At 46.6% G+C, this 15,887-nt stretch overlaps 1 protein-coding gene across 1 annotated transcript in view; it reads right to left on the reverse strand.

The window, feature by feature from the left end:
- Positions 1–15,887, reverse strand: part of FRS2 (fibroblast growth factor receptor substrate 2) — a 189,182-nt gene that overhangs the window by 33,601 nt on the left and 139,694 nt on the right. The window contains exon 2 of the mRNA XM_063927490.1: positions 9,640–9,736. The gene's annotated coding sequence lies outside the window, so the exon portion shown is untranslated. The remainder of the gene's footprint in view (positions 1–9,639; positions 9,737–15,887) is intronic.

Here is a 15,887-nt window from a genome sequence, read left to right on the forward strand (position 1 = left end):
ATGCATCCTTTATGTCGAGCGACACCATAAAATCCCCCCCTTCCAGACTGGAGATCACAGCCCAGAGCGATTCCATCTTGAATTTGAACTTTCAAGTACAGGTTTAGGGATTTTAGATTTAAAATGGGTCTGGCCGAAACATCCGGCTTCGGGACCACGAACAGGGTTGAATAGTACCCTTTCCCCTGTTGGACTAGGGGAACCTTGACAATCACTTGCTGTTGACACAGCTTTTGAATTGCAGCTAACACTACTTCCCTCTCTGGGGGAGAAGCTGGCAAGGCCGACTTGAAAAATCGGCGAGGGGGCACCTTTTCGAATTCCAGTTTGTAGCCTTGGGATACAATATCCATCGCCCAAGGATCCACGTCTGACAGAACCCAGACCTGGCTGAAGAGTCGAAGACGTGCCCCCACCGCATGCTGGGGCTCCACTGAGGGAGTCCGCAGCGGACTCCCTCAGCGGAGCCCCAGCATCATGCGGTGGATTTAGTAGAAGCCGGGGAGGACTTCTGCTCCTGGGAACTAGCCGAAGCAGGTGTTCTCTTCCCTCTACCGAGGAAGGATGAGCCCCGACCTCTTCTGGACTTAAGCGACCGAAAGGACTGCATCTGATATTGTGGAGTTTTCTTTTGCTGTGGGGGAACAAAAGGCAAAAAAGTAGATTTACCCGCGGTAGCTGTGGCAACCAGGTCCGCGAGACCTTCCCCAAATAAAACTTCACCTTTGTATGGTAAAACCTCCATATGCTTCTTTGAGTCGGCATCACCCATCCATTGGCGGGTCCACAGGGCTCACCTAGCAGAAATCGCCATGGCGTTGGCTCTCGAATCTAGCAGCCCAACGTCTGTTTGAGCATCTCTCATATATAAGACTGCGTCTTTAATGTGACCTAAGGTCAATAAAATGGTATCCCTGTCTAGGGTATCAAAGTCAGCTGACAAGGAATCTGTCCAAGCTGCAACTGCGCTACATACCCATGCCGATGTTATTGCCGGTCTGAGCAAAGCACCTGTATGCGTATAAATAGATTTTAAGGTAGTTTCCTGTCTGCGATCAGCAGGATCCTTGAGGGCTGCCGTGTCTGGAGACGGTAGCGCCACCTTCTTGGACAGGCGCGTTAAAGCCTTGTCCACCCTGGGTGAGGATTCCCAGCGTACCCTGTCCTGTGCAGGGAAAGGATATGCCATAAGAATCCTCTTGGGAATCTGCAGCTTTTTGTCTGGAGTTTCAAGCTTTTTCGAATAACTCGTTCAGCTCATTAGATGGGGGAAAGGTTACCTCAGGTTTCTTTTCCTTATACATGCGCACCCTCGTGTCAGGGACAGAGGGGTCATCTGTGATATGCAAAACATATTTTATTGCAATAATCATATAATGAATACTTTTGGCCACCCTTGGGTGTAACCTCGCATCATCGTAGTCGACACTGGAGTCAGAATCCGTGTCGGTAGCAGTGTCTGCTATTTGGGATAGGGGACGTTTTTGAGACTCTGAAGGGCCCTGTGACCCAGTCGAAGCCATGGATTGACTCCCTGCTTTTTCCCTGGACTCTGCTTTGTCCATTCTCTTATGTAATAAGGTCACATTTGCATTTAAAACATTCCACATGTCCAACCAATCATGAGTCGGCGTTGCCGACTGACACCACAATCATCTGCTCCACCCTCCTCCTTAGATGAGCCTTCCGCTTCAGACATGCCGACACACTCGTACCGACACCCCCACACACACAGGGATATAGTTATACGGAGACAGTTCCCCAATAAGGCCCTTTGGAGAGACAGAGAGAGTATGCCAGCACACACCCAACGCCAACTGACACTGGAAACAATTTCCCAGATAATATAGCGCTTTTTATATATAATTAACTGTGTAATACGCTCACTGCACCTTACAAGCCCCCCCCCTCTTTTCAGACCTGTGTCACCATGTTCAGCAGGGGAGAGACCGGGGAGCTAGCTTCTCTGCAGTGCTCTGTGGAGAAAATGGCGCTGGTTAGTGCTGAGGGACCAAGCTCCGCCCCCTCCAGCGGTGGGCTTCGGTCCCGCTCAAATGTATAAAACTGGCGGGGGATTTTTATAATTACTGCCTCCGCAGCCTATATACATATAAATGCCAGACTTAGAGGTTTATATTGCTGCCCAGGGCGCCCCCCCCTGTGCCCATCAGTGCCTGCCAGTGTGTGTTGTGTGTGGGAGCAATGGCACGCAGCGTTACCACTGCACGCTTACCTCAGGGAAGATCTGAAGTCTTCTGCCGCCTTAGAAGTCTTCTTTTCTTTTTATACTCACCTGGCTTCTATCTTCCGGCTCTGTGAGGAGGACGGCGGCGCGGCTCTGGGACGAACGGCGAGGGGAGACCTGCGTTCCGACTCCCTCTGGAGCTAATGGTGTCCAGTAGCCTAAGAAGCAGAGCCTATCACTTAAGTAGGACTGCTTCTCTCTCCTCAGTCCCTCGATGCAGGGAGCCTGTTGCCAGCAGTGCTCCCTGAAAATAAAAAACCTAACAAAAGTCTTTCAGAGAAACTCAGGAGAGCTCCCCTGTAATGCACCCAGTCTCCTCTGGGCACAGGATCAAACTGATGTCTGGAGGAGGGGCATAGAGGGAGGAGCCAGTGCACACCCATTCTAAAGTTCTTTATAGTGCCCATGTCTCCTACGGAGCCCTTCTATACCCCATGGTCCTTACGGAGTCCCCAGCATCCTCTAGGACGTAAGAGAAATGCTGCCTACCTGGACTTCCTTCTTAAGTTATGATTGCAATCAGGTGACTACAATCATACATTAAGAGAGAAATCCATGTAAAAAGCGTTTTGTCCCTCCTGGAATAGGTCATGTTAGGAGGTACGCACAATCTTATAATAAGAATTTACTTACCGATAATTCTATTTCTCGGAGTCCGTAGTGGATGCTGGGGTTCCTGAAAGGACCATGGGGAATAGCGGCTCCGCAGGAGACAGGGCACAAAAAGTAAAGCTTTAGGAACAGGTGGTGTGCACTGGCTCCTCCCCCTATGACCCTCCTCCAAGCCTCAGTTAGGATACTGTGCCCGGACGAGCGTACACAATAAGGAAGGATTTATGAATCCCGGGTAAGACTCATACCAGCCACACCAATCACACTGTACAACCTGTGATCTGAACCCAGTTAACAGTATGATAACAGCGGAGCCTCTGAAAGATGGCTCACAACAATAATAACCCGATTTTTGTAACTATGTACAAGTATTGCAGATAATCCGCACTTGGGATGGGCGCCCAGCATCCACTACGGACTCCGAGAAATAGAATTATCGGTAAGTAAATTCTTATTTTCTCTATCGTCCTAGTGGATGCTGGGGTTCCTGAAAGGACCATGGGGATTATACCAAAGCTCCCAAACGGGCGGGAGAGTGCGGATGACTCTGCAGCACCGAATGAGAGAACTCCAGGTCCTCCTTAGCCAGGTTATCAAATTTGTAGGATTTTACAAACGTGTTTGCCCCTGACTAAATAGCCGCTCGGCAAAGTTGTAAAGCCGAGACCCCTCGGGCAGCCGCCCAAGATGAGCCCACCTTCCTTGTGGAATGGGCATTTACATATTTTGGCTGTGGCAGGCCTGCCACAGAATGTGCAAGCTGAATTGCATTACACATCCAACTAGCAAAAGTCTGCTTAGAAGCAAGAGCACCCAGTTTGTTGGGTGCATACAGGATAACAGCAAGTCAGTTTTCCTGACTCCAGCCGTCCTGGAACCTATATTTTCAGGGCCCTGACCACATCTAGCAACTTGGAGTCCTCCAAGTCCCTAGTAGGCGCAAGACACCACAATAAGCTGGTTCAGGTGAAACACTGACACCACCTTAGGGAGAGAACTGGGGACGAGTCCGCAGCTCTGCCCTGTCCGAATGGACAAACAGATATGGGCTTTTTTGAGAAAAAAAACCCACCAATTTGACACTCGCCTGGTCCAGGCCAGGTCCAAGAGCATGTTCACTTTTCATGTGAGATGCTTCAAATCCACAGATTTGACTGGTTTTAAACCAATGTGTTTTGAGGAATCCCAGAACTACGTTGAGATCCCACAGTGCCACTGGAGGCACAAAAGGGGGTTGTATATGCAATACTCCCTTGACAAACTTCTGGACTTCAGGAACTGAAGCCAATTCTTTCTGGAAGAAAAATCGACAGGGCCGAAATTTGAACCTTAATGGACCCCAATTTGAGGCCCATAGACACTCCTGTTTGCAGGAAATGCAGGAATCGACCGAGTTGAAATTTCTTCGTGGGGCCTTCCTGGCCTCACACCACGCAACATATTTTCGCCACATGTGGTGATAATGTTGTGCGGTCACCTCCTTTCTGGCTTTGACCAGGGTAGGAATGACCTCTTCCTGAATGCCTTTTCCCTTAGGATCCGGCGTTCCACCGCCATGCCGTCAAACGCAGCTGCGGTAAGTCTTGGAACAGACATGGTACTTGCTGAAACAAGTCCCTTCTTAGCGGCAGAGGCCATAAGTCCTCTGTGAGCATCTCTTGAAGTTCCGGGTACCAAGTCCTTCTTGGCCAATCCGGAGCCATGAGTATAGTTCTTACTCCTCTACGTCTTATAATTCTCAGTACCTTAGGTATGAAAAGCAGAGGATGGAACACATACACCGACTGGTACACCCACGGTGTTACCAGAACGTCCACAGCTATTGCCTGAGGGTCTCTTAACCTGGCGCAATACCTGTCCCGTTTTTTGTTCAGACGGGACGCCATCATGTCCACCTTTGGTAATTCCCAACGGTTTACAATCATGTGGAAAACTTCCTCATGAAGTTCCCACTCTGCCGGGTGGAGGTCGTGCTTACTGAGGAAGTCTGCTTCCCAGTTTCCATTCCCGGAATGAAACACTGCTGACAGTGCTATCACATGATTTTCCGCCCAGCGAAAAGTCCTTGCAGTTTTTGCCACTGCCCTCCTGCTTCTTGTGCCGCCCTGTCTATTTACGTGGGCGACTGCCGTGATGTTTTATCCCACTGGATCAATACCGGCTGACCTTGAAGCAGAGGTCTTGCTAAGCTTAGAGCATTATAAATTTACCCTTAGCTATATTTATGTGGAGAAAAGTCTCCAGACTTGATCACACTCCCTGGAAATTTTTTCCTTGTGTGACTGCTCCCCAGCCTCTCGGGCTGGCCTCCGTGGTCACCAACATCCAAAACTGAATGCCGAATCTGCGGCCCTCTAGAAGATGAGCACTCTGTAACCACCACAGGAGAGACACCCTTGTCCTTGGATATAGGGTTATCCGCTGATGCATCTGAAGATGCGATCCGGACCATTTGTCCAGCAGATCCCACTGAAAAGTTCTTGCGTGAAATCTGCCGACTGGAATTGCTTCGAAGGAAGTCACCATTTTTTTACCATGGCCCTTGTGCAATGATGCACTGATTTTAGGAGGTTCCTGACTAGCTCGGATAACTCCCTGGCTTTCTCTTCCGGGAGAAACACCTTTTTCTGGACTGTGTCCAGAATCATCCCTAAGCACAGGAGACTTGTTGTCGGGATCATGCTACTCCGACCTCCAACTGTTCCCTGGACTTTGCCCTTATCAGGAGATCGTCCAAGTAAGGGATAATTAAGACGCCTTTTCTTCGAAGAAGAACCATCATTTCGGCCATTACCTTGGTAAAGACCCGGGGTGCCGTGGACAATCCAAACGGCAGCGTCTGAAACTGATAGTGACAGTTCTGTACCACGAACCTGAGGTACCCTTAGTGATAAGGGCAAATTTGGGACATGGAGGTAAGCATCCCTGATGTCTCGGGACACCATATAGTCCCCTTCTTCCCGGTTCGTTATCACTGCTCTGAGTGACTCCATCTTGATTTGAACCTTTGTAAGTGTTCAAATTTTTTTAGATTTAGAATAGGTCTCACCTAGCCTTCTGGCTTCAGTACCACAATATAGTGTGGAATAATACCCCTTTTCTTGTTGTAGGAGGGGTAATTTAATTATCACCTGCTGGGAATACAGCTCGTGAATTGTTTCCCATACTGCCTCCTTGTCGGAGGGAGACCTTGGTAAAGCAGACTTCAGGAGCCTGCGCAGGGGAAACGTCTCGACATTCCAATCTGTACCCCTGGGATACTACTTGTAGGATCCAGGGGTCCTGTACGGTCTCAGCGTCATGCTGAGAGCTTGTCAGAAGCGGTGGAACGCTTCTGTTCCTGGGAATGGGCTGCCTGCTGCAGTCTTCTTCCCTTTCCTCTATCCCTGGGCAGATATGACTCTTATAGGGACGAAAGGACTGAAGCTGAAAAGACGGTGTCTTTTTCTGCAGAGATGTGACTTAGGGTAAAAAACGGTGGATTTTCCAGCAGTTGCCGTGGCCACCAGGTCCGATGGACCGACCCCAAATAACTCCTCTTCCTTTATACGGCAATACACCTTTGTGCCGTTTGGAATCTGCATCACCTGACCACTGTCGTGTCCATAAACATCTTCTGGCAGATATGGACATCGCACTTACTCTTGATGCCAGAGTGCAAATATCCCTCTGTGCATCTCGCATATATAGAAATGCATCCTTTAAATGCTCTATAGTCAATAAAATACTGTCCCTGTCAAGGGTATCAATATTTTTAGTCAGGGAATCCGACCAAGCCACCCCAGCTCTGCACATCCAGGCTGAGGCGATCGCTGGTCGCAGTATAACACCAGTATGTGTGTATATACTTTTTATGATATTTTCCAGCCTCCTGTCAGCTGGCTCCTTGAGGACGGCCCTATCTATAGACGGTACCGCCACTTGTTCTGATAAGCGTGTGAGCGCCTTATCCACCCTAAGGGGTGTTTCCCAACGCGCCCTAACTTCTGGCGGGAAAGGGTATACCGCCCATATTTTCTATCGGGGGGAACCCACGCATCATCACACACTTCATTTAATTTATCTGATTCAGGAAAACTACGGTAGTTTTTTCACATCCCACATAATACCCTCTTTTGTGGTACTTGTAGTATCAGAAATATGTAACACCTCCTTCATTGCCCTTAACGTGTGGCCCTAATAAGGAATACGTTTGTTTATTCACCGTCGACACTGGATTCAGTGTCCCTGTCTGTGTCTGTGTCGACCGACTAAAGTAAACGGGCGTTTTAAAACCCCTGACGGTGTTTTTGAGACGTCTGGACCGGTACTAATTGTTTGTCGGCCGTCTCATGTCGTCAACCGACCTTGCCGCGTGTTGACATTATCACGTAATTCCCTAAATAAGCCATCCATTCCGGTGTCGACTCCCTAGAGAGTGACATCACCATTACAGGCAATTGCTCCGCCTCCTCACCAACATCGTCCTCATACATGTCGACACACACGTACCGACACACAGCACACACACAGGGAATGCTCTGATAGAGGACAGGACCTACTAGCCCTTTGGAGAGACAGAGGGAGAGTTTGCCAGCACACACCAAAAACGCTATAATTATATAGGGACAACCTTATATAAGTGTTTTCCCTTATAGCATCTTTTTTATATATTTCTAACGCCAAATTAGTGCCCCCCCTCTCTGTTTTAACCCTGTTTCTGTAGTGCAGTGCAGGGGAGAGCCTGGGAGCCTTCCCTCCAGCCTTTCTGTGAGGGAAAATGGCGCTGTGTGCTGAGGAGATAGGCCCCGCCCCTTTTTCGGCGGCCTCGTCTCCCGCTCTTAACGGATTCTGGCAGGGGTTAAATATCTCCATATAGCCCCCGGAGGCTATATGTGAGGTATTTTTAGCCAAAAATAGGTTTTCATTGCCTCCCAGGGCGCCCCCCTTCCAGCGCCCTGCACCCTCAGTGACTGCCGTGTGAAGTGTGCTGAGAGGAAATGGCGCACAGCTGCAGTGCTGTGCGCTACCTTAAGAAGACTGAGGAGTCTTCATGCCGCCGATTCTGGACCTTCTTCTTGTTTCAGCATCTGCAAGGGGGCCGGCGGCGAGGCTCCGGTGACCATCCAGGCTGTACCTGTGATCGTCCCTCTGGAGCTAATGTCCAGTAGCCAAAGAAGCCAATCCATCCTGCACGCAGGTGAGTTCACTTCTTCTCCCCTAAGTCCCTCGTTGCAGTGATCCTGTTGCCAGCAGGACTCACTGTAAAATAAAAAACCTAAGCTAAACTTTTCTAAGCAGCTCTTTAGGAGAGCCACCTAGATTGCACCCTTCTCGGCCGGGCACAAAAATCTAACTGAGGCTTGGAGGAGGGTCATAGGGGGAGGAGCCAGTGCACACCACCTGATCCTAAAGCTTTACTTTTTGTGCCCTGTCTCCTGCGGAGCCGCTATTCCCCATGGTCCTTTCAGGAACCCCAGCATCCACTAGGACGATAGAGAAATACAGCTCCCCCTTCCATCAGGGCCCCCTGTCTAAAATGACAACGCTTAATCCGGCCCTGGTTGGGGACAGTACAATACACTGGAATGTAATGTTGAAAAGTGCCAGGAAAAAGGGCCTTGGAGCTATTCAATTGGCCGCTCTGTAAACCTGCTACTAGAGGATTTCTGCTTGCACCCTCCTGAAGTGCAAGAAGAACTGACAAAACTAGTGCTGCAATGCTAGTTTCAGGCTTACTGAATGTGTTCACAGCATTGCGCCTGGCATTTAAGTCAGAAAATGCAGTTTACCGCAGCTAAGCCCAGGGCATTAGGTGCAGTATATTGCATCTCCCAATTTAAGGGGGGTACACACGGAGCGATAATCTAAGCAATCTGACTAGATTGCTTAGATTTTGAGCAAGATCGCTCCGTGTGTAGCCCTAACAGCGATAGCGATGCGCAGCCCCGCGCATCGCTATCGCTGCTGCTAGATTGGCCTGCATGCAGGCCAATCTAGCGGGTCGCTCACTTCACCCGCTGGGTGAAGTGAGCGCCCCCCCCCCCCCGTCTCCCCCCGCACGCTCAGCACAGATCGCGCTGTGCTGAGCGCCGGGAGAGATGTGTGCTGAGCGAACCGCTCAGCACACATCTCTCCAGCATCGGGCCGTGAGTACTGGCCTTTAAGTGCAGGGCACAATGTGGACAACTAAATAGCTTCAGGCATTCATTCTCTGTGATATTCAACACCTCATTCAATTGAATTCCCCCCATTTCTAGTTTCTAGTTGGCGCCGCGGATGGCTGCCTCGGTGCTGCTCTGCCAAGCAGCCTTTGTGTTTAGTCTTACGTGTATAATATGTCTAATATGTTGAGTCTATTGTACAGTTGCAATGTGCAGTATCAACTCATACGTGTAATGTTGTGTAATGTATGCTATGTTCTTCCCCCTTCGTATGCTATGTATTCCCCCTTCATGTTGCTGCTTGGCGATGCATTGTACCACAAAGAATTCCTAGTGTACGTGAGTACACCTGGCCAATAAAGCTGATTCTGATTCCTGGTACAATAAATCAAAATGTGTTTGTATCCAATAAACCTGTGGGGTAACCTTTCCAAGCATCACCATGATCTCATGTTTCAGTCTACTGACAAGTTCTACTACTTCCCCTAATGGACAGAACCCATCATCATCTACAGGGTTGAGTTAGCAATAGATCTGCACTGACAGTCTTTTGTGTCTTCATATATTTTCCATAACACCCCCCCCACCCCCACATAATCAGGCAATACAGAACATGTGTTTAATAACTGCAAAACTTACGTAGCTCCGGCCATTAATCTCCATAACCTCTGCTGCAGCATCAGGACGACAATCACCATATCATCATACCATACCAGTTCTTATGCAGCCCTTTAACCTTTAAGGAGGAAAAACAAAGTAAGTGATTTGTAGACTGCTTTCTGGCAACATGCTTCACCTTAAACATGATCCACTCTGGTGGCATGTTCCAAACATCCACAACATGTACATTCCCCGCCATTGAATTGCCATCCCACACACAAATTCCCACAGTCTTCAAGTTGTATTAACTTCCTTAATGTGAAGCATAATGTTTTAACAGATATTTTTTCTTCTAACAAAAAAAAGGTAAAGTAAAAATCTGTTCTAGTATCAACATCTAGTGTGCAGGTGTAGGGGGTTAAAGGCATTATTAAACCAACAAAAAAAAGGAATCGCATAACATAAGTCATATCACCTGTGACAGTAAATAGTTTTAATCAATTTATTGATCTAGTTTAAAAATGTATAGTGGCAGCTCTATGCATGAAAGCGCTCTCAGCAAGAAAATATTCATCCGCCTACACAAGAGTAAACACTCCCTGGGACACAGCCTGCAGACATACACTGATTTGGCTGTTCACCCTGCTTAAAGGGATATTACACTGCAAATTGAATATTTTAGCAGGAATGCACAAACCCCTTGATCATTTAGAACATAACTTCATTCAAAAAGAGTATTTTGGACAAGCCGGTGAGGTTACTCCCTGGCCTGAGAATGGAATAAAATGGGCCAAAAACTGCTGCACAGACACTTGCAAACCATCTTCCGATGGCCCAAATGATTATTCTAAAATCCTCAGTATTAGGATAGATGTCTAAAACCAAAGTGCAAAGCCCAGAGTATTTGGGGTTTAGGGGTCAATTCAATTTGCCGACAGTTGAATAGCGCCGGGAATTAGCTCCAGGTGCTATTCAATACAGCGCCATGTGACACTTAATTGTCAAGAATTCTTCTCTCACCCCCGGCAGAATGCCCGTTCTCCCGACAAATCAACCTGTTAAGTCCGGAAGAACGGGCATTCACTGACTTAACAGCGACGGGAGCTAATTCCCGGCGCTATGCAACTGTCAGCAAATTGAATTGACCCCATAGACCAGTGATGTCTAACCTTGACACTCCAGCTGTTGTTGAACTACACATCCCAGCATGCCCTGCATCAGTTTTAGCATGGCCAAATAGCAAAACTGATGCAGGGCATGCTGGGATGTGTAGTTCAACAACAGCTGGAGTGTCAAGGTTAGCCATCACTGCCATAGACTGACTTTTCTATCATCCAATACAATCTGCAGCTAGAAAATCCCTATAAATTTAACTATGAAAAACATAGAATACAAATTCATACTTTACTAAGCTAAGCTTGCAATGCAAGCTACACGAATTGACTGTTCCTGTAGCATCAGGTGGATAAACATTTTAAACACAGTGTGGTGTAAGAATTACTAAATAATACTGCTTGATTAAATACTTGGAAAATAACTCCACTTCTGCCCACTTGAAAATGAAAGCTATGCATGTAGTTGCAGGGTGAGGCTTGTCAGTTCACAAGGTATAGGGAGAGTGCGCGCCTGTGTGTGGTGAAGTAACTTAAAAATCAACTGCATGAGGACACTGCCACACCTGAATCACAGCAATTACCGAAGGTTTAAGATCTGAGATACCAGTAATCCAGTCAAATGCCAAGTATAAGTGCCGCCTGTGTAAATACTATAAAGAAGTACACTCATTAAACCAGTGCCAGTAAGCCAGAAGACATTTGTTGGGAACAAAATAAAGTAATAGAATAATGGTTTCTATAAAGAAAAAGATTAACCCTTCCAGAAGCATGTGAATTACTATTAGCTGGAAGACGAAAAGGAAGCATAGAATAATATGGGCGGAATTTGAGTGTTTTTTTGAGCGCCTGATGGATTTATTCATTTGTTGCCCCAATTGGCCAAGAGTACCTATTATTTCTGCTCACAACCTCCTGAGGCGGCGTGCAGAAATGTGAGAAAGTCTGGCTTTTGGGCTCATGTTGCCAGCACAGCAAGTAGTTTAGACAGGTTAAGCTGCTTTATGGTCTATTTAGGACTAACACGAAAAGCAATGGGCGCCCAGTTACACATGCCCGTTGACACAATCAATTGAATATCGCCCTGTCTAAAGTGACGTGAGATCGGGAACGAATGCAACTGAACAATTGAATCACCCCTTATTAATAGAGACAGTGAGTACCCAGTGTATTTTGTACTTCTACCTAATAGTAATCTGCCCCCTCCCCATCTCTACTCAGAAGATCCCAAAATCAGATGGGCATCGGTCTAAACAAAGCAGTGACAATCTGACCTACAAGCCTAGGCTTTCAGTTGTATTTACAAAGATAGGTAAACACTGTACAATTTTGACTTAAGATGCAAAGAACACTCAATTTGTAATTGCGAGGAAAGCCTCAGATATTCATGCAGACACTATAAAATTGTTTCTTCCAAATCCAATCATGCAATCAAGACAATGTATCTGTGCTAAATGGTGATTGTACGTACACATTACACAATTCTGTCAGATAATACAGTTGTACAGTGTGTACCCAGCTTTACAGTTTCCAAGGTAAAAGTAAACAGAAGCAGTTTACAGTGTACCAAATGACAACACAGTAGAACACTGTAATACAAGCTTAATAAGGAAAAGATAGATTTCATTGACTGAAAAAATGCACTAAAGTGAAGCTTTTCCTGTATAAAAGTGTAGCATATACTGTAGGACCGAACAAAAAACCCTGAGCAAATCTGTGTAAACACTTGTGAAAATTAACTTTTCCAATTCCCCGTTGGGAAGCATCAGAAAACGATTATGCAAAGTACCTACTAATGACACAATAGGTATGCTGACTATTGGAGGGCCAAAACAGGACTAAAATCTGACAATCTACTGATCTCGGTGGTGAAAACAGTCACTAGCAGATTGAAACGAAGGCAGGATATAACAAATTCACAACAAAAAACGTGAAGCACAGCATGTGAGATAAGTTAGCTGCGGCTTCAGAACATATATATCTAAATGCAGCACATTCCTTCTGTCCCTCATATATTAAGAGCCTACACTGCATTCTTCCCTAAACAGACCAAGTAACCCTAGCAACATTTTGTGTTTTATATGGACAGCAGGTCTGTTTTAGAGGTTCCTTGGCAAACTGAAAATTTTCCCTCTCTTTTTAAAGTGAGAAAGGTCTCTCTCTTTAACTCCCACACTACTTATGTCAAACTTCAAGAAAAATTTGTGCAGGGTGGTGTGAGGGGGACAGAAGGTTCACATCAAAGACAGAGCCCACTCATACAAAGAATGAACTAGCTAGCTGCCTTCGTCTGCAAGGGGATAGAATTGCAAAGCGCCAAGCAGCTAAAACTTGCTTCGTACAAGAAACAAATGTTGACTGAAGGTGGTCTCATCTGCAAATATGGACATAGTGGACACAAATACTTACACCTAAAGAACAACAGAAACATTAATGTAGTTATCAATAAGAATACTTACGTCATTATTTGTACCAAAGTAGTAAGCTGTGTTTTCAGAATTCAACTTACTAGTAAATTCTGATCACTGCTGCTCATATGCTTAAATGCCCATAGCGCATATTTTTTTATTTTTTTATTATTAAACTGCAGATGCTAAATGCCTATAACAGTGGATTGTAAGCTCTCACGAGCAGGGCCCTCTTCCCTCATGTGCTTTTCCTTCTCTTACTTAACCAATCTTCTATTCCATACACCCCTTTAACAGCACCAAATCCTGTTTTCTGCCACCCTGATACTTATTTCAGTGTCGTATGTTGCAATAATAATAGGGAGACTGATGTCACAGACTGCATTCTTGATCTACACATAAAGCAGTTTCTCACCAGCTTTCAGAATCCCACAGCCATCGACACTGTAATTATCTTTCATTTATAAAAGGTGCCACAAGGGTTTTGTAGCGCTGTTGCCGTTTAGCCATCAGGCATGAGTGCCACATGTGCCCACTGTTTCTGATTGCTACCTCCTTGAAGTTACAAGCAGAAATCCACAAAAAGTCGGGCATTTAGGACCAATACTTTGCACAGGGTTAGCTGCTTTACGTGCCTAAAGCCGATGCATTTCGTTTCAACAAGTAATAGGTGGCTGCGGCACTTCAGAACAATTACATATCGATGGTTGGGCATCCATTATTAGTTGTGCCAAAAAACAATTGAATTCCCCCCAATGGGAGAGAAACAAATACGAAATACTGGGAGGAAGACAATTATGGGATGTGCCGTACCAGAACGGCAAATTTTCCCTTAACAGTGCATCACTTTGATCAAAGTCCCTCCAATAAAGGAAGACAAGCAACTTGATACAGTAAAGAGTTGCCTAAACATTCTGCATTGTACTTTTAATATGAAAAAATAAGATTTTACTTACCGGTAAATCTATTTCTAGTAGTCCGTAGTGGATGCTGGGGACTCCGTAAGGACCATGGGGTAACAGACGGGCTCCGCAGGAGACAGGGCACTTTAAGAAAGAATTAGGAATACTGGTGTGCACTGGCTCCTCCCTCTATGTCCCTCCTCCAGACCTCAGTTAAGGAAACTGTGCCCGGGAGAGCTGACAGTACAAGGAAAGGATTTTGGAATCCAGGGTAAGACTCATACCAGCCAAACAAATCACACCGTATAACTCGTGATAAACTTACCCAGTTACCAGTATGAACAACAACAGAGCATCAGACAAACCTGATGCAACCATAACATAACCCTTATTTAAGCAATAACTATATACAAGTATTGCATTAGAAGTCCGCACTTGGGACGGGCGCCCAGCATCCACTACGGACTACGAGAAATAGATTTACCGGTAAGTAAAATCTTATTTTCTCTAACGTCCTAGTGGATGCTGGGGACTCCGTAAGGACCATGGGGATTATACCAAAGCTCCCAAACGGGCGGGAGAGTGCCTATGACTCTGCAGCACCGAATGAGCAAACACAAGGTCCTCCTCAGCCAGGGTATCAAACTTGTAGAACTTTGCAAAGGTGTTTGAACCTGACCAAGTAGCCGCTCGGCAAAGCTGTAATGCCGAGACCCCTCGGGCAGCCGCCCAAGAAGAGCCCACCTTCCTTGTGGAGTGTGCTTTTACTGATTTTGGAAGCGGCAATCCAGCCGCAGAATGAGCCTGCTGGATCATGTTACAGATCCAGCGAGCAATAGTTTGCTTAGAAGCAGGAGCACCCAGCTTGTTGGATGCATACAGGATAAACAGCGACTCAGTTTTCCTGACTCTAGCCGTTCTGGCTACATAAACCTTCAAAGCCCTGACTACATCCAGTAACTCGGAATCCTCCAAGTCACGAGTAGCCACAGGCACAATAGGTTGGTTCATATGAAAAGATGACACCACATTTGGCAGAAATTGCGGACGAGTCCGCAATTCTGCCCTGTCCATATGGAAAACCAAATAGGGGCTTTTATGTGACAAAGCAGCCAATTCTGACACACGCCTAGCCGAAGCCAAGGCTAATAGCATGACCACCTTCCACGTGAGATATTTTAACTCCACGGTTTTAAGCGGCTCAAACCAGTGTGATTTCAGGAAACTCAACACCACGTAAAGTTCCCAAGGTGCCACTGGAGGCACAAACGGGGGCTGAATATGCAGCACTCCCTTTACAGACGTCTGAACTTCAGGTAGAGAAGCCAGTTCTTTTTGAAAGAAAATGGATAGGGCCGAAATCTGGACCTTAATGGACCCCAATTTTAGACCCAAAGTCACTCCCGACTGTAGGAAGTGAAAGAAACGGCCCAGCTGGAATTCCTCTGTAGGGGCATTCCTGGCATCACACCAAGCAACACATCTTCGCCGTATACGGTGATAATGTTTAGCCGTCACGTCCTTCCCAGCCTTTATTAGCGTAGGAATAACCTCATCCGGAATCCCTTTTTCTACTAGGATCCGGCGTTCAACCACCATGCCATCAAACGCAGCCGCGGTAAGTCTTGGAACAGACAAGGTCCCTGCTGCAACAGATCCTGCCTTAGAGGCAGAGGCCATGGGTCCTCTGTGAGCACTTCTTGCAGCTCTGGATACCAAGTCCTTCTTGGCCAATCCGGAACAATGAGTATTGTTCTCACTCCTCTTTTTCTTAAGATTCTCAGCACCTTGGGTATGAGAGGAAGAGGAGGAAACACATAAACCGACTGGAACATCCACGGTGTCACCAGTGCGTCTACAGCCAT

Source organism: Pseudophryne corroboree, chromosome 6 (assembly GCF_028390025.1).
Source record: "Pseudophryne corroboree isolate aPseCor3 chromosome 6, aPseCor3.hap2, whole genome shotgun sequence".
NCBI classification, from domain to species: domain Eukaryota; kingdom Metazoa; phylum Chordata; class Amphibia; order Anura; family Myobatrachidae; genus Pseudophryne; species Pseudophryne corroboree.